Source organism: Physeter macrocephalus, chromosome 11 (genome assembly GCF_002837175.3).
Source record: "Physeter macrocephalus isolate SW-GA chromosome 11, ASM283717v5, whole genome shotgun sequence".
NCBI lineage: Eukaryota > Metazoa > Chordata > Mammalia > Artiodactyla > Physeteridae > Physeter > Physeter macrocephalus.
In genome coordinates this window covers 82,283,246-82,302,710 of record NC_041224.1, presented here as the reverse complement: position 1 = coordinate 82,302,710, position 19,465 = coordinate 82,283,246, and positions in this window count along the sequence as shown.

The window sequence follows — 19,465 nt, the reverse complement described above, 5'->3', positions numbered from 1 at the left end:
TTTATTTATTTATTTTTGGCTGCATTGGGCCTTCGTTGCTGCACGCAGGCTTTCTCTAGTTGTGGTGAGCGGGGGCTACTCTTTGTTGCGGTGCGCGGGCTTCTCATTGCGGTGGCTTCTCTTATTGCAGAGCACGGGCTCTAGGCACGTGGGCTTCAGTAGTTGTGGCACGCAGGCTCAGTAGTTGTGGCTCGCAGGCTCTAGAGCGCAGGCTCAGTAGTTGTGGTGCACAGGCTTAGTTGCTCCGTGGCATGTGGGATCTTCCTGGACCAGGGCTTGAACCTGTGTCCCCTGCATTGGCAGGCAGATTCTTAACCACTGCACCACCAGGGAAGCCCGGTATATATTCTTAATATGCCCATTTTATGGATGAGAATATAGCCGCTCAGAGAGGTTAAGTAACTGTACAAGGTCTTGTGTGTCAGGAGTAAATAACAGGGGTGGGGTTCAAATCCCAGATCTCTTCCATTTGACCCTGTCTGTAGAGCTGCGCTCCATGGCCAGGACTCCATGTGGAGTGCTGGGGCAGCTGCCTGTGGCTGTCCTGACCATGGCAGGGGCAGGTCAACAGGTATGCTCAGTGTTGGGAGCTGCTCTGGGCCTCGCATTATCCTCACCGCGTAGCAGCTGCTGCCTGGGTATAAAACCTCTACACCCCAGCTCTTGACGTGATCCACACTCATTTGCAAACCCCAAGACACTTACCCTGTGTCTTCATACCCTCCCTCTGTGGCCCCTTCTCATCTCTCACCCTCTCTTTGCCTTCCCTGGCCACATTCTCCCTCTCCATTCTCCTCTAACCTTCTTTCACTCTTCCCTCCCTACTAGCCTAATTTGGAATGGAACTAAATTATTCTGCGTTCACCAAACAAGGCGTGACGTTTCCAGTTCTGAAGTTTTAAAAGCAAATGAGTTGAATATTTAAGCCAGGTTTTTAAAAAGCTTCAGACATCAGTGGGTTGGAAAGATTGAAGGATGTATCATAAGGAAAGAAAATCCAGCAAAATGTTCATTGCAGAATCTAAGCGGTAGCTAGATGGATGTTCACTGCTTAATTCTTTCAAGGCCTCTTTTTGTTTGGAATAAACACGATAAAATGGTGGGGGAAATCAATGGCTTTATGTTTGTCACTTTTAACTAATTTTTGTTGTTAACAGTGGACACCATATTAAAAAGGTTTCTCCTCTGTCCTGGCTGAATGTATTTTGGGGTTGCAGTGGGGGTGTGGTTTCTCAGTGTTGGTGTCTCCCTTTGGGAGGAAAATCATGGAGGGCCTCACCCAGGGCTGGCAGTCAGTCGAGTGAGGCATCTTCAGACAAAGCTGGGCTGAAGCAGACATTCAGCTGTCAGCTTTTCTAGAAGGAACCACTAGCCTTACCAAAAGCTCTGATTTCAGCAAAGAGAATAGGGGAACTGAGTTGAATCAGGATGCCCAGGTCTTTTCACAGGAGGAACTGCTGCGGGTAGGTAACCTTCAAAAAACCCCATCCTATTCGCTCCCTATCTCTTGGTCCCTGGATTATAAGCAGTGCCTCCAGCTACACAAGTCACAGAATCAGCCCAGTCCCCGGGACTGAAGGTCCTGCTGGAAGAGATGGCAGTGGCATGCTGGCCAGACATATTTGGGAAAAGTTGTGGTGTGTTTTCATTACCGCTGCTGCTGTTGCTGCCAGATTTCAGTGATCAGTTGAGCTGCCGTTTGGATGCTCTTTCTGAGCTGTACCCCCCTGTAGCCCTATGAATTCTCTTCTGACTACAGCCCCAAGGAGGAAACTCCAGCAGTTATGTATGCCTTGCTGGCTGGGAGAGGGCTTGCCATCAACTCCCCTCCTGCCCTCCCTACCCCTACAGGTGACATTAAAGATCTCAGAGGGGCCTACCTGGCAATGCAACAAAAAAACAAGCAGATTCACGGTGCTGGCTTGTCGGAGCTTCCGATTAGAAGCAACCTAAACGCTCTCACAGGGGACTGGTTAGATAAATTATGACTCAGCCCTACAATAGGAATCTATGCAGCTCCTTTAAAAAAGCAAGAGAGTGCTTTAGGTATTGACAAGGAATAATTTCCAAGCTATACTGAGCATTAGAAATGAAAATAAAAAGGAAGACACAGAACAGTGTATGGTATGTGCGGTTAAAAATATATACCTCTATGGTTATATATGCCAGAATATCTTTGGCTGGAAGGACAAGAAAGATTGGCTTAAGGTTTGGGGACAGGGGCAGGGTTAAAATGAAGAATCATATTCACTAGATATAATATGCTTTTTGTGTTGAGTTTTTATCATGTGTATATTTGCTATTAAAAAAAAATTACTTACCTAGAAAAAGTAGAAACAAAGCCAGACTTTCAAGGCAGCAGAACTATAGTATTCAGGCTGCTTAAGCTCCCTTTTCTCCTGTGAGTCCCAGGAAATGAATTCAACCTTGGGTCTGGAGGGTGGGAGACCAGGTCACATCAGAATGAGGACCTGCTGGGGAGACCCCAGGAGCCTGCAGCAGTGTTCGTTCCGGGAGGCCCCCCACCCCACCCGTGCCCCAGTGCAGGTTCCCTTGGGCATTTGCAGCTCTAATTTCTAACTTCCAGGCAACTGGTTTGGTAAGAGGGGAGGAAGAGAAAAAAGGGCAAACCAGCCAGGATGGAGTTTGGAGTGGAAGGTGTGGCCTTGTCAGGTCACTGTAGGTGTTTCCATGTGGGCCTTTGGCAAGATTCCCAGGGGTGAGCAGAGCTGTGGTCTCTCACACTCTCTAGGGCTCTGACTCCTGGGGACACTTCACCTCAGACTTTGATGACAAGCTGCCTGGGCTTCCCATCCTGGCTCTGCCACTGACTGGCTGTGAGACTGGGACATGATTAATTTTTTAAAATATAAATTTATTTATTTATTTATTTATGGCTGCGTTGGGTCTTCATTGCTGTGTGCAGGCTTCCTCTAGTTGTGGCGAGCGGGGGCTACTCTTCATTGCGGTGTGTGGGCTTCTCATTGCAGTGGCTTCTCTTGTTGCGGAGCACGGGCTCTAGGCGCATGGGCTTCAGTAGTTGTGGCTCGCAGGCTCTAGGGTGCAGGCTCAGTAGTTGTGGCGCACAGGCTTAGTTGCATGTGGCATGTGGGATCTTCCCGGACCAGGGCTCAAACCCATGTCCCCTGAATTGGCAGGCAGATTCTTAATCACCGTGCCACCAGGGAAGTCCCAAGGGACATAAATTTTTAAAGCCTCAGTGTTTTCATTCAAAGAGTAGGAGGGAGGGTGAGGATGGGTAGAGAAAAATGCTGCTAATGATGTCATACAGTCATTGTTAAAATTAAGCTTTCCTTAAAAAATAAAATAAAAATAAAATAAAATTAAGCTTTCCATAAATGTTGCCTAGCTGAGTAAGATCATGTCCTCTAGAGCCAGACAGCCTGGGTTGAAATCATAGCTATACCGGTAAACAAACAAATAAATAAACAACTTGGGACTTCTCTGGTGGTCCAGTGGTTAAGACTCGGAGCTTTCACTGCAGGGGGCGTGGGTTCAATACCTGGTCAGGGAACTAAGATCCCACATGTCACACGGTAGAGCCAAAATAAATAAATAAATAAATAAACCATAGCTATTCCATTTTCTAGTTTTGTGACTTTGGGAAAGTTATTTAATCTCTGTACCTCAGTTTACTCATCTGTAAAATGGGCAAAACAACAGTACCTATATCATAGGGCTTTTCTGAGATATAAATAAGTTAACACTTGTAAAATGCTTAGAATAGTGCCTGGTATATAGCGAGTTTCGAGCTGGAAAATGTATTAATCCAAACTTCTATTTTTAATAATGAGGAACTGTGGTCCACAGAGGGACTGGCCCAAGAGGGGACCATTGATTAGTGACAGAGCCAGGAGTAAGACCTAATCTCCCAACTCCCAGTCTAGAATATTTTACACTGTTAACTTTAGGCCAACATATCTTCTTACATTCTGGTATAAAATTAGAAAGAAGTGAGGAGAAATTTCTTTTAGATCAAGTAAAAGGATATTGGGTTCCAATTCAGCGTGTGGCCATAGCCAACTTTCTTGGGCTCTCTGAACCTCCTCTTCCTTAGGAACAGGCTGAGGATAATAACATGGACCTCATAGTGGTGTTGTGGTAAGTGAACTTCTACATGTAAAATGCCTGGCACATAGCATTTCTCAAAAAAAAATTAATACCAATTAACAACAGACGATGGTGTTGTTAGGCCCAGGAGTCCCACATCTGTGGCTAGACGGCTTTTATTCCTCACTCTTCCAGGGGCTTGCAAACTAACTTGACAAATGCCGATGTGGATAATTCTTAACTATACAGATTCATTGTAGTAGCAATTATTGTTAAAACAAATTGGAAATGTCAGCACAAGCTCTCTGATATCAGGGGCAAGGATGAGTTGGTTTTATGACATGTGACTATGAAATATCACGGTAAATAAGGTTGGTTTCTAAGTTGGGTAATAATATTTCTGATCAAAAGTAGGTGTGGCAAATGAGGAAAATGCAAATTAACACCACAATGAGAAACAACCCCACACCCACTAGAAAGACTTCAACGATAGATATCAAGTGTTAATAAAGATGGAACAGTGCTTCCCTGGTGGTACAGTGGTTAAGAATCCGCCTGCCAATGCAGGGGACATGGGATTGAGCCCTGGTCTGGGACGATCCCACATGCCGTGGAGCAACAAAGCCCATGTGCCACAACTACTGAGCCCATGTGCTACAACAACTGAAGCCTGTGCGCCTAGAGCCTGTGCTCCACAACAAGAGAAGGCACTGCCATGAGAAGCCCACACACCACAACGAAGAGTAGCCCCCGCTCACCACAACTAGAGAAAGCCCACGTGCAGCAACGAAGACCCAATGCAGCCAAAAATATATAAATAAAATAAATTTATTTAAAAAATAATAATAATAATAAAGATGGAACCCTCATATACCGCTGGTAGGACTGCAGAATGCTAAAATGACTTTGGAAAACAGTTTGGTAGTTTCTTACAAAGTTAACCATAATCTCATATGTTAGTTACCTATTACTGTGTAACAAATTACCCCGAAATTTAATAGCTTAAAATAGCATTAACTTCTAAAAAAATCTCTCACTGTTTCTGTGGGTCAGAGATTGAGACAGGGTGCAGCTGGCTCCATCATGTCTGTGCACAGCTGGAAGACTGAAGGCTGGGACGGGAGCCCCAGAGGGCTGGGTTACTCTCACATCTGGTAGATGATGTTGGTGTTGGCTGGGGGCTCTTGTCTAGAATACCCATGCATGGCTTCTCCATGTGGCCTGGGCTTCTGCACAACACTGTGCCTGGGTTCCCAGGGCAAGCCTCCTGAGAGAGAAGAGGGAGGAAGGGAGAGAGAGAGAGAGAGGGAGATTCCTGAAAACAGAGATCCTATCTTACCCATTTTTTTATACCCTTATGAGAAGAGGGAGGGGAGAAGAGAGAGAGAGAGAGGGAGATTCCTGAAAACAGAGATCCTATCTTACCCATTTTTTTATACCCTTATGACAGCTTCAACCTGATAAGCAACCTTGTAATTTAACAAGTGAATTTTTCAAAATGAGTGTGTTAGCCTATGAAATGGTTAATATTATGTGTCAACTTGGCCGGGCCACGGTGCCTGGCATGTGGTCAGACATTATTCTGGATGGTTCTGTGAGGATATTTTTGGATGAGATTAACATTTAAATCAGTGAACTTTGAGAAAAGCAGATTGCTCTTCATAATGTGGGTGGGCCTCATCCAATCAGTTGAAGGACTGAACAGAACAAAGGTTGACCTGCTCTAAACAAGAGGGAATTCTGCCAGCTGACTGCCTTTGGACTTGAACTGCAGCACTGGCTCTTTCAGGATCTCCAGCCTGTCAGTTTATCCTCCAGATTTTGGATTTGACCTCCATAATCACATGAGCTAATTCCTTAAAATCAATCAGTCAATCAATCAATCAATCTCTAACGCTCTCAACACACACACAGACACACACACACCCTATTGGTTCTATTTTTCTAGAGAATCATGACTAATATAGCCTGGCTTTCTAGTATCACCAAAACCATGAGCTTCTTGACCAGAAGTTTTTGCCCTTGGTTTGTAACTGCAAATGGGATTTTCATGTAAAATATTTCCTGTGCTACTTCTTTTTTTTTTGCGGTACGCGGGCGTCTCACTGTTGTGGCCTCTCCCATTGCGGAGCACAGGCTCCGGACGCACAGGCTCAGCGGCCATGGCTCACGGGCCCAGCCGGTCCGCGGCATGTGGGATCTTCCCGGACCGGGGCACGAACTCGTGTCCCCTGCATCGGCAGGCGGACTCTCAACCACTGCGCCACCAGGGAAGCCCTGTGCTACTTCTTAATAGTAGGCAGTGTGCCCTTGATATACAACACTTACATAGTGGCTGCAAAACCTCGTAGTAGGGTGGCAGTTCTCAGTGGTCTTCAGAGGAGCACATGAGCAGGAGCCATTACATGGCTCATCAGTAATCTGTTGCAAAGAAGCTGTGCTCATCAGCGCAGAAGTAAATGTTTCATTACTGGAAAGTGTGAATCAACTCAAGTGAAACAGGGTTCTGTCAGCTTATAAAACTTAATTATGTTTTTAACTCCATAAATTCGTCCCAGTAAAGACATTTGAAAATACCTAACTTCCAGTTTGAACCAAAAGAAAATTAATTGCAAGAAGGTAAACACATACAATGTGTTCAGAAATTATCTGCATTTTAATTAATCTCTTAACTGTGTCTTCCAACAAGGGTGTCTGCTTGAAATTTTTGTGTTAACGCTGCATCAAAGTTGCTCAATTTCCTTGTAGACAACAAACCTCAGATAATTCTAAACTTTCAGAATAAGAATATCCCCCAAAGAAGAGAAAATAGAGTGGGTGGCTTGAGTTTTTCACCCTTGGAGAGTTAAGAAAAACACTTCAGCATGAGGACAAAAGCTCCCTTGTTCAAGCGCTTCCCCAGCTGCACTTCAACTAAATATATCCTGGGCAGAGTGTTTTCACTTCTCCACCCCTCTCCTGGAGCCAATCACATGGTGACAAATAGCTCAGAGGCCCCCTGGGACTGACACTGCTGAGGTAGTGCCTTGGTTACTGGCTGGGCCTTGCTGCCCAGCACAGGGCCCCTCTGTGGCTGCTCTGCTTCCCTGGAGGCTGCGGGGAGCCCAGGGCCAAGAGGAGGCCTGCAGGGGTTAACTCAGCGGCCTGTCTGGAATTCATGCACCACCTGGGCTGACAGCATGAATGACTCATTGTTTCCCCTCTGAACAGTCTTAAGAGTGCTTCTCGGTGTCGATAACTGAGGCAAAGTGAAATTGTTTTTTCCCTTTCACCATAACCAGTTTTCTAAACCTGAATATAGAACTGGAAATTTGCAGCAGCAGTAGCCAAGGTTACTGCTTTGAGTTGGTGTTCTGGGGACAAAGATTTAAATTTACTGTCCACAAACAGAAAGAGGCCTAAAGCCAGGGGTCCTTTGATTTACAGCTTGTGTGACGGTCCTATAAAACGAAGCAAACTTAGTTTAAACCTCTAGTCTGCCTAAGCCTGTGGCCTGGCTGGCTACAGTACTAGATTTTACATTACCGGTGATTTGTATAAATGGAAATTTTGACCAATCACTTCCTGTGGCTAAACTTAAGACTTGTAGTCGTCCACTCCTGGTTCTAAAGCAGGTATTAATCATCACGCCCCACCTCACATTTTCGTGTAGGGAGCCCTTCCTTGATGTCAGCGAGTTTTACTCTCCTTGGGAGACTGGATCAGTAGATTTCCCTGGACTGTGGGATCTTTTGCCTTTCACGAGACATCTCAGTCCAAAAGCTTGAGAGACAGACCACACATTTGACTACCTTTCTGCAAGTGTGTCATAGATAACAGATTTTGAACTCTTGCTGCTTTGGCCTCTTTCTTCTACTTAACTACATTTTTGGGTGTTTAAAGGAAAATATTCAAAATAGGAAAATGTAGAAAAAAAGAAATAAATATAGAAAGGATAGGAAAAAATCCTGTGTAGATTCAGGACCTGGATTCTAACTTGAACCTGGGAGGTAAGCATGCAGCAGAGTGTTTTCCTCATCAAATGAAGTAACAGCCCTGAATAAATTTAAATAAGGTTAGGTATCAAAGTATTTGCAATACCCTTTTTGAAGTGAATGAAAATCTCCAAAGATTAAGTATTACTTCATTTTTCTAGACAGGACACAATTATTGCAGCAGGCTTAGAGAAATGGCAATAATCAAGGCTTCGGTTTCTCACATCTAACCACAAGTAAATGTGTAGTTCTCTGAATGAGCCTGTCTTATAACATATACAATTAATCTATTTACCAATGAGCTTCCTTAGCTACTAAAGGTTTTGTGGTCCTTGTACCAACACCATAATCAAGCATAACTGTTGAAACATCTGGAGGATGACGACTTCAAACAAGTAGAACAAACACAACCTTTCTATATGCTATGAGGTTTGGTTCTTCCAACAGAGACTGGAATTTAAATTTAGGGACTTCCCCGGTGGCACAGTAGTTAAGAGTCCACCTGCCAATGCAGGGGAAACGGGTTCGAGCCCTAGTCGGGGAAGATCCCACATGCCATGGAGCAACTAAGCCCGTGCGTCACAACTACTGAGCCTGCGCTCTAGAGCCTGCGAGCCACAACTACTGAAGCCCATGCGCCTAGAGCCCATGCTCCGCAGCAAGAGAAGACACTGCAATGAGAAGCCCGCGCACCGCAACAAAGAGTAGCCCCCACTTGCTGCAACTAGAGAAAGCCCTCGTGCAGCAACGAAGACCCAACGCAGCCAAAAATAAATTAAAAATAAATAAATAAAATGAAATAAAAAAAATAAATTTAGGGGCAGCTTCTAAGCTCTGAGGAGACTTATTTCCATTTCTCATTGGTACAGCCACCTTCTCATCCCTACTTAGTCTTTTCATGAAAACACGGGTCTTAGGACTCTAACTTTGCTTTAGGTCCTTGCTAGTGGGTGGTGGGTTCATTCTGTTTTGCTCAAGTCCAAAGTAAAAGCATTTTGCATAGCTGATTGTTTTTTCTCCTTCTCCATAGAATTCTTTAGTCATGAGTTTAACAGATGTAAAATTATCTGATGCACCTTTTCCGTTGAGAACCCCGTTGTATACCCTTGACTTGTTTGTAAGTGAGCCTAAAAGGAAAACTGGGGGTTCTTAAGGGCAGGGTTTGTCAGAATTAACTGTGAGGCTTTCCTAACTGATCCAAGCCCCAACGACGGCCCTAATAAGTCTACACATTTGGAAAGGACTAATAAGGCCAGGCAAAACAATAATTTAACGACTTTAAAATCACGGGCAAGGAGAAGGGGAAAGATGACTTGAGTTATATATTATTATTTCACAGCAGGTGTGGAGCAGAAAGGAACACTCTGCCTTGACTCCACATCATCATTCCACACTCCATAATATTACAGGACAGCGAACATTCCAGGTGTTCAGAAAGATTTTCTACTCCACTAAACCAGATAGGATTGTTGTTCAAATAAGGTAACTCTAAGCCATGAGAATTTAGAAGGAAATAATAATTTTAAATCTTTCCTTGAAAACAAAAGCACTGTTAAATCTCTGGAATTAAAAACAACATTTATAACTTCTTAAATATGGATTTGTTGTCTTGGTATTTTGTTTGTTTTGGTTTTTGGTTTTTGTGTGTGTGTTACGCAGGCCTCTCAGTGTTGTGGCCTCTCCCATTGCGGAGCACAGGCTCCGGACGCGCAGGCCCAGCGGCCATGGCTCACGGGCCCAGCCGCTCCGTGGCATGTGGGATCTTCCCGGACCAGGGCATGAACCCGTGTCCCCTGCATCGGCAGGCGGATTCTCAACCACTGCGCCACAAGGGAAGCCCTGTCTTGGTATGTTTTATGCGAGACACAATAATAATATCCTTCTACTTTGTACATGCATCAGTACTTCTCATCTCGCTAGTGTTTAGAGAGAAAAGATAGCATTTTTTTAATTTAAAAAATTATATATGTTTCAGGTGTATATAGTGAGTCACAATTTTTAAAGGTTATACTTCATTTATAGTTACTATAAAACATTGGCTATATTCCCTGCGCTGAACAATATATCCTTGTAGTTTATTTATTTTATACCTAATAGTTTGCACTTCTTAATCCCCTACCCTTATCTTGTCCTTCCCCTCTCCCCTCTCCTCACTGGTAACCACTAGTTTGTTTTCTGTATCTGTTTCTTGTTATATTGGGTTGGCAAAAATGTTCGTTCAGTTTTTCCATAAGATGGCTCTAGTAGCACGTAGTTGTCTTTAACTTCATTTGAAACAATTTTGTTAGATTGTATGTGACAGCTATCATATCAGTGTGCATTTAAAAAAAGACGTTAAAATTGGTGAATTTTTGTGTAGCCATTTTAATATTGAAGATGGAAGAAAAAAAGCAACAGTTTTGGCATATTATGCTTTATTATTTCAGGAAAGGTAAAAACGCAACCGAAATGCAAAAAAAAAAAAAAAAAGATTTGTGCAGTGTATAGAGAAGGTGCTGTGACTGATCGAACATGTCAAAAGCGGTTTGCGAAGTTTCGTGCTGGAGATTTCTCGCTGGAGTATGCGCCACAGTCGGGTAGACCAGTTGAAGTTGATAGCGATCAAATTGAGACACTAATTGAGAACAATCAACATTATACCACACGGGAGATAGCCAACATACTCGAAATATCCAAATCAAGCGTTGAAAATCATTTGCACCAGCTTGGTTATGTTAATCGCTTTGATGTTTGGGTTCCATATAAGTTAAGAAGAAAAAACCTTCTTGACCGTATTTTCACAATGCGATTCACTACTTAAACGTATTGAAAACGTTCCGTTTTTAAAACAAATTGCGACGGGCAATGAAAAGTGGATACTGTATAATAATGTGGAATGGAAGAGATGGTGGGGCAAGTGAAATGAACCACCACCAACTACACCAAAGGCCAGTCTTCATCCAAAGATAGTGATGTTGTGTGTAGTGGGATTGGAAGGGAGTTCTCTATTATGAGCTCCTTCCGGAAAACCGAACGATTAATTCCAACAAGTACTGCTCCCAATCAGACCAACTGAAAGCAGCACTCGACGAAAGGTGTCCAGAATTAGAACAGAAAACTCATAATCTTCCATCAGGATAACGCAAGACCGCATGTTTCTTTGATGACCAGGCAAAAACTGTTACAGCTTGGCTGGGAAGTTGATTCATCCGCCGTATTGACCAGACATTGCACCTTCAGATTTCCATTTATCTAGGTCTTTACAAAATTCTCTTAGTGGAAAAAATTTCAATTCCCTGGAAGACTGTAAAAGGCACCTGGAACAGTTCTTTGCTCAAAAAGATAAAAAGTTTTGGGAAGGTGGAATTATGAAGTTGCCTGAAAAATGGCAGAAGGTAGTGGAACAAAAGGGTGAATACGTTGTTCAATAAAGTTCTTGGTGAAAATGAAAAATGTGTCTTATTTTTACTTAAAGACTGAATGCACTTTTTGGCTAACCCAATACTCACTAGTTTTATTTTTTAGATTCCACATATAAGTGATATCACACAGTATTGTCTTTCTCTGTCTGACTTACTTCACCTAGCATAATTGCCTTCCAAGTCTGTCCATGTTCTCGCAAAAGGCAAAAATTCACTCTTTTTTATAGCTGAGTAATGTTACATTGTATAAATATACCACATCTTCTTTATCCATTCATCTGTTGAGGGACCCTTATGTTGCTTCCATATCCTGGCTATCATAAATACTGCTATGAACATTGCGGTGCATGTATCTTTACGAAGACAATATATATTTAGATGCTCATTTTGATGGGTAAGCATTGATAATAACAGGACTAACCATTTCCTCTTGTTTCTAAGTTTTACAAAACAGTTCTCAGTTCTACCCATCAAACATTGTCTGTCATATATAAGGTGCTGTGGATAATGCTCTGGAAAATTAATTACCTGCATAAATGAGCCTTTTTTTTTTTTTTTTTTTTTTTTTGTGATACGCGGGCCTCTCACTGTTGTGGCCTCTCCCGTTGCGGAGCACAGGCTCAGCGGCCATGGCTCACGGGCCCAGCCGCTCCGCGGAATGTGGGATCTTCCTGGACCGGGGCACAAACCCGTGTCCCCTGCATCGGCAGGCGGATTCTCAACCACTGCGCCACCAGGGAAGCCCAATGAGCCTTTTTTGGTTGTGTGCATTCTATGCCTGTTGAGTCATTAAGGACAGAGGGCATATATGTGAACTTATCTCACTGGTTTTTGATAAGGTAGTTGCTATAGGGATGAGTACCATGTGCACACCCAACCAAAATGCAACAAATGTTTAAAAAGATGTTCAGGGTGAAATTGAAGGATTGGCTAAAGGTGGTAGTTTGGGAAGTCTGTTTAAGTAGCTGGATTTAAAAGTTTGCAATCTTAACCATTTGCCGAACTTGTTTTTCTTTCCTTCCTTCTTTCCTCAAACAGCTTTTGAGTATCTCTCCTAAGGGTCAAAAACTCAAATACCTATAGGGGCCAAGAAGATAATGTAACTAAGCAAAGTAGGTGGATTTAAGAAAAATGGAGATAGACACTTTTTATGTGCCTAACAAACACAGAGGCAACTCTTCATTCCCACCAAGAAATGAGCTCTCTCCCATTATTCCTGAAAGGTGCTTTAGTCTTGTTCTCTCTTTGGTACTGAGAGATAGTTCACTCCAAGAAAAATATCAGTGCACACTCAATATAAATGACACCTCACACTGAGCCTCAATGAGGAAGCAACAGGGAGTGGCAAAGACTGAAATAAAGTGAAGAGCTCGTGTCTCAGCCAGAGGGGACCATCTCTGCACCAGGCACCAGCTACCATGTGGAAACAGGCCCAGAGGGGCCATATCTTATTCTTTAAGAGAAGTCAAAGACACTGATTTGTATGCAAATCCAGATTTTGAAATGTGACCTGAAATTTTTAAAAATAAATTTGAGAAAGAGCCAAACAAAAAAGTAACCAGTTTGAGATCTCAGACCTACTCATCTAGGTATTCTGCCGTGAGATGCTGGGAATACAACGATTAAAAAAAAAAAAAGATCTTTGCTCTCACAAAGTTTATGGATTAGTATATCATACATGAGTACACGCACTTATCTATGTATGTGCTGTAACAGGGGAAATTACCAAGTGGTCTGGGAGCACGGGGAAACCAAATCAGAGGAAGGTGAGTGGGTAGGGAAGAGGGTCAGGGAAGAATTCCAGAAGGATGGTCTAGCTGAGCTATCTTGTTAGTTGAGCCAAGCAAGCAGAAACGGTGGAGAAAGGTGGTGGTCCAGGCTGAGGTATCAGCACATGCTAAGGTGTGGGAGCCACAACCAGCCAGGTGCCTTTTGTGAAAGAAGCTAAGATACAAGTTTGAGACTCAGGAGGGCAGTGGAGGGAAGAGGTCCTCTCCGTCAGGCATCTGCAGGAGGACTAAAGACCGAAGACTGAACTCAAAAACCATCAAAGCCTGTTGTCTGTTTGGCAGTTCTTGGACACGTTCTCCTGGCTGGTGCAGAACGCATATTCACTCAGCATCTGCTAGGAATTAGCTGTCATTTCAAAGAAACCAGAAAGTAAGAATTTGAATCAGAATAGAAAACTCAACTCTCAACCTTTGGTAATACACTTCTCCTGGCTTCCAATATCTGGCTCACTATTATGTCTGTGAAAATGATGGGCCAGTGAGGTGAACATTTGAATGCAAGCGGACTCTTTGATTGGAAGAACTAGCCTGAGTTTTTTCTGTATCCTGTGTCAGGGTAAATACAAATCTAAATAAATAAATTTCCTTAGTACTGAAAGGGAAAGAGACTCTCCCTCCCCCAACCCTGTTTCTTTCACCATTTATATTAGAAATACCGTGATTGTAAATTCTTTCTCTGTCCCTTTGAGAATTACGCAAACCTTTTTAAAAGCTAAATAAGCCTCTTGCCAGCTTTACAACACAGGAACGTCTCTCTCAATGACCTGGGAGCCATCTCTTTGAAATGGAATCATCAAGGAAGATAACATCCCTATTTCCTCTCTGTGGAAAGATTACTCTCCCCGGGAGAGTAGGAGTCTAACTTCAGTAGGTCCCTGTTTCCAAGTTGCAAACCTACCTCCTGTTGTAAAAATATAAGAAGTTAATCTTTCCTTTGGATAAACTAGTTGACACAGATAGCAGCTGCCAATTAACGAGGTGAATTTAGGATGAACTATGTGATAAATGGTGCTGTCAAGTCCTCCTTCTAGTTATTGTTTATCTTGAAAACAGGTAGTAATAGCATATATCTGCTTAGCTATGTACAAGTGAAACTCCTTTCTGTCTTTGCAATCTCTAAGTGGATTGCCTGTGATGCACATAGTATTTTGGTTTAATGCTTATTCAATAGTAAAACGGTTTTCTTTCTCTTCTGCTTCTGTGGAGAGGTTTTTGGGGTTGGCAGGAGATTTTGTTTTTAATTATATTTCCTCAACACTTGCCACCAAGGTTGGCTGGGTTTGGGTCTTTCAGCTCAGGGTATGGTAAGCATCTAAATGCCCTGACTGATATAAATGTGAGAAGTCTATTCATGACAAAGCAGAACATATTTCAGAGAAAGAGACTTTCACACTCCTCTCTGAAGTGCTGCAATTAGAAGATATCATGTACTCTCTGCAGTATTTACAGACAGCAGTATAGCACAATGGCAGGCAAGCACAGGCTCTCAGACTGTCCAGGTTTGACTCTCCGTTCCATCCTTTACTAGCTGTGATGCTTCGGGTACTTAACCTGCTGGTGTCTTTGTTTCTCTATCTGTAAACGGGAGACAAAATGCGGGCACCTACTTCATAGCACAGTGCTTTGCAGAGTATAAAGCCTCAATAGTTAATCAGAATTATTTAACAACATTATTTGAAGGTTTGTTATAGGCAGAAACACTTCTGGGATACAAAGATGGAGAAAACATAGTTACTTATCCCCAGAGGAATCTACAATCTTATAATAATTATAATGGTACCATTAATTTGGGCATAAACTAACTTCTCAAGAAAGAGAAAAACAGAAAAATCAACAGGTATTTTTAAAGGGGCGGGGACAGAGTCTGGGGCTATTACCCTAATTGAGCTCCACGTAATTATATGGTCTCCGTGGTTAAGCGTCATAGTCTAGTTTAAATCTAAAAAGACTTCTTCCTGAGCTAGTTTAGCAGGAAAAACCAGATCTTATCAAAAGAAACAAATGTATGACCAACTTTGAAGCCAAAAGCCCTACCACGGAAAGACTGAGACCATGGTTTATACACCCTGAGGCACTCCCTGATTTTTTTTCCCACCCAGACAACATAACTAAAAGGATTTTTGTAACTGTATAAAAGTAAATAAATATTGACACAGAACACTCTTAAAGCTAGCCATACGACTCTTGCTTTCTGCTAAACTCAAGGGTGTTCAACTGGCCTTGTACCTAGCGCATTACCACAGGACTCAGAGGCCATCTTGGAAACAAAAGAGCTTCGGGCTCCGGGGGTAGAAGTGGTGGTTTCCAGGCAACGGGAGGCGCGCGCCGCGCAGCCGCACTCCGCTGCGCCCAGCCACCTACAGCGTGGGCAGGGCTGGCTGGGCGGTGGAAAATTACCGCGCTTCCTTTTAAAGGCGCCGGCACATTTCCTGCCTGGAGCCCCGGCGCTAGTCTCCCTTGTAGACGAAATTGTGAAGCAGCGTCTCCGTTTTATCTTCCTAGAGGAAATAAAATTTAGTTCGCAGTTTCCAGGGCAGCATTAGTCTATACTTAGGCAAGTAATGTCAGAATGAACAGGCTTTTTCTTAACCGAGTTGAGAAAAGAAAACTAAAAATCTGAAATACCGACTCTGGTGCAGAAAGCTACTGAACACACAGGAACGGGACGCAAGAAACAACTTCATGAATAATGTCACACTGACTATGCAACAGGTTTAAAAACGATTGGGTTCTGAAGCAAACTCATTTTTGACAAACGGATTGACAAATTATACTAAAAACTACCAAAAACCAGAATAAACGTGTGTAAGAAGCAACAGGGTGGGTTTAGCATGCATCAGAAAATTTATCCTCTTTGTAGATCGGTTTTTACAGTAGAAAAAACAATCTGTGAGATTTCTTTCCTGCTTCTTAGTCGTCAAAGAATTTTTCTCCATGTTGGAAGCTCTTCTAGATTATAAGTTAAGCAGTAGTTTAGTGCTGTCTTACTTTTCGGAACGAACAGATAAATAGCATAATTCTCCTGGTTTTTGTAACGTAAACGTCTAAGATATATTCTCCGTGGCTCTGAAATGAGTCCCCTTACCAAGCAATATTTACTAGAAGCCATCCTGGAAACAACTGGATGAAATGGAGATACTGGTCTTCCCTGAAGTAAAGCTCTTCACATTTTAAGTCTCTTCATTCCATTTGAAAAGATGCAAGACCGTCCTTCTCTCGGTTCCTCCTCGGATGGTTTGCTCGGTGGCAGTTGTCTTTTCGGTTGTGAACTAGCATCAGGCGTACCCATCTACTACTCCTGTCCTCAGGCTCTGGCTGCAGACAGTAGTGGGGGAGTCAGAATGGATTCTCACGACTGTGGAGGTGATGGTCCAGTCTTATCAGGGCCCTGGCAAATTGATTTTCCACTCCCAACTGAGCCATTTCCCCCATGCTTCTCGGCCATGTTAAGCCACATTTTCACTCCAGTCCCCTTTTAACACGTCCCTTTTTATCCTTCACATTACAATCGCCACTTCTTAGTAATTTTTGATGAACCTTTCTTGTTTTTCAGAACGCAGAGCTGAGACATGGGAGTACTAAGCAAATGTTTTGCATGGATTTAGACACACAGGACGTTGTTTAGCCTGTAATTTTCAAGTTTGGATGTTAAGAAGGGATACACTTGTGACATTATCTTAGTTTCCAGAACCATGGGGAAAACTAATTAATTACATGTAACCAGAAGTTGTGTCATGTAGAGTCGTCATCCATGCTGAAGCTGCAGGGGAATGTGATTTGATGTAAAGGGAACTGTGCTTTTGAAACAAAAATAGGTGCAGCTGCATTTGGTGCTTGCATTTCTTTTTGCCTACAAGATCGTTTACCAATGCCAAGAAACTGAAATAGGAAAATGCCCCATTTCAGATAAGATGATGTTTCTAATTTTTAAAATAGTCTCATCGTGGAAAACCTAGTCTGTAATAATACTTAGTGGCTGCAGGGCTGGCCAGTGCAGGTGACTGCGCTGGGTAGTGTGGCTACCACCTTTCCTCCGCAGGGAAGTGGCATTTTACAGCCCAAACAGCGCTGCGGGGTTTCTAATGGCCGAGAGTGGCCCTATCGCCCTAACGAGCCCAGAGATAATCTCCTGTTGCTTAAAATTTACTGCAGAATAGAGATTAAAAAAAAAAAAAGAGACTTAAGATGTAGAGAGTCATCTGGATTTGCCCTCTCAGATACAATTCTAATGTTAAGTGCCAAGAGGCTAAATTCAAATAAATTAGAATATAAGTCTGATGGTTAAAATATAATAAAAGTTTTGGAAGAAGGCAAAGTGTTTAAATATGCAGAAAATTTTAGTAAGCAGAGTTGGTAGATTTTGGTTGCTTATATTTAATAAAGATGATAAAATTGCATAGTTCATAACATTTTTTAAGAAGAATTACTGGGTCTGAATGCAGGAAGACAGTGTTTGGGAATTCGGTCTTTGAGGTAGGGCTGCCAGACAAAATACAGGAGGGCATTCAGTCAAATTTGAATTTCTGATAAACAATGAATACTTTTTTAAGTATAAGTGGGATTTGGGATATAATCACACTAAAATCTTTGTTGTTTATCGGAATTCAAATTTAATTGGGCAACTTGTATTTTTATTTGTTAAATCTAACCATCCTGCTTTAAGGGGCTTAAAAAGGGTATGTGCAGTTAGATTTCTCCACCTGCATTAGAGTGGTGAACACCACCAAAAGCTTCTGGTTCAAGGTGCCAGGCTGAGATGTGAATGTAACACACACAGCATACAAGTATATTGCCCCAAATAAGTTGTAGATGGCCACCACGTGCAGCCCTTCAAACTATCATGAAGGGCTGATATTTAGAAAAATTTACTATTGCCTTGTTCATTCATCCAACTAATAGTACTGATTGAGTGCCTGCCTTATGGCAGGCATAAATTCTGGGAGGAGTAAGATAAACAAGGTAAAAATCCCTGTCTTTGAAAAATCCTTATTTTTGTCATGTGAACTAACAGGTAAAATAACTGCAATAACTACCAGTGATGACAAGTTTGATCAGAGACTCATGGGAACGTTAAGTTTATCTGACTAAGGCAGGAGAAAAACAGGAAGGCTTCAAAGAGGAAGTGATTTTATTTTATTTTTTATTTATTTATTTTTTTTGTGGTACGCGGGCCTCACACTGTTGTGGCCTCTCCCGTTGCGGGGCACAGGCTCCGGACGCGCAGGCTCAGCGGCCATGGCTCACGGGCCCAGCCGCTCCGCGGCATGTGGGATCCTCCCAAACCGGGGCACGAACCCGGTTCCCCTGCATCGGCAGGTGGACGCGCAACCACTGCGCCACCAGGGAAGACCCGAGGAAGTGATTTTAAATAAAGGAGACTAAGCTGCTGAAGTAGGAAAGGACATTAGTGGAGGGAACTACATGTGCAAAGGCAAGGAGTCTAAGACACTGTCCACTGTAAAAAAAAATTAACCAGAACAAGACAAACCAACAACTACAAAAACAATGAAAAGTTAGGTGTAGCAGGAGCTGCAAGAGGGTTTGCTGGGAATGTCAGATAATAAAAGCTGGGCCAGATTATAAAGGTGATGCTAGACAGAGCTCAGATTCTCCTATGGACAACCAGAATAGGATCAGGGCAGTGGTGGGAGAGACAGTGATAGGAGACCTTTTCAATTCATTCTTTCCAAAAACAAACCCAAAAATCCCAGTGTGTGTGTGTGTATCATCTTGTGCTGGATTCTTACAACATAAAAATGAATACAGTATCAATCCTAACTTCTAGGACTTCCCTGGTGGTACAGTGGTTAAGAATCTGCCTGCCAACGTGGGGGACACGGGTTCGCGCCTTGGTCTAGGAAGATCCCACAAGCCGCGGCACAACTAAGCCTGTGCACCACAACTACTGAGCCCACGAGCCACAACTACTGAGCCCATGTACCACAACTACTGAAGCCTGCGTGCCTAGAGCCCGTGCTCCGCAACAAGAGAAGCCACTGCAATGAGAAGCCCGCGCACCGCAACAAAGAGTAGCCCCCGCTCACCGCAACTAGAGAAAGCCCACGTGCAGCAACGAACACCCAACACAGCCAAAAATAAATAAATAAATTTATTTAAAAAAAACCAAAAACCTACCTGCTAGATGCTCTGGCTTTTGCTGGGAAAGCAGTCATGTGGACAGTTACATCCAATACAATAGGATTTAAGTTACATTCAAAACATAGGGAGT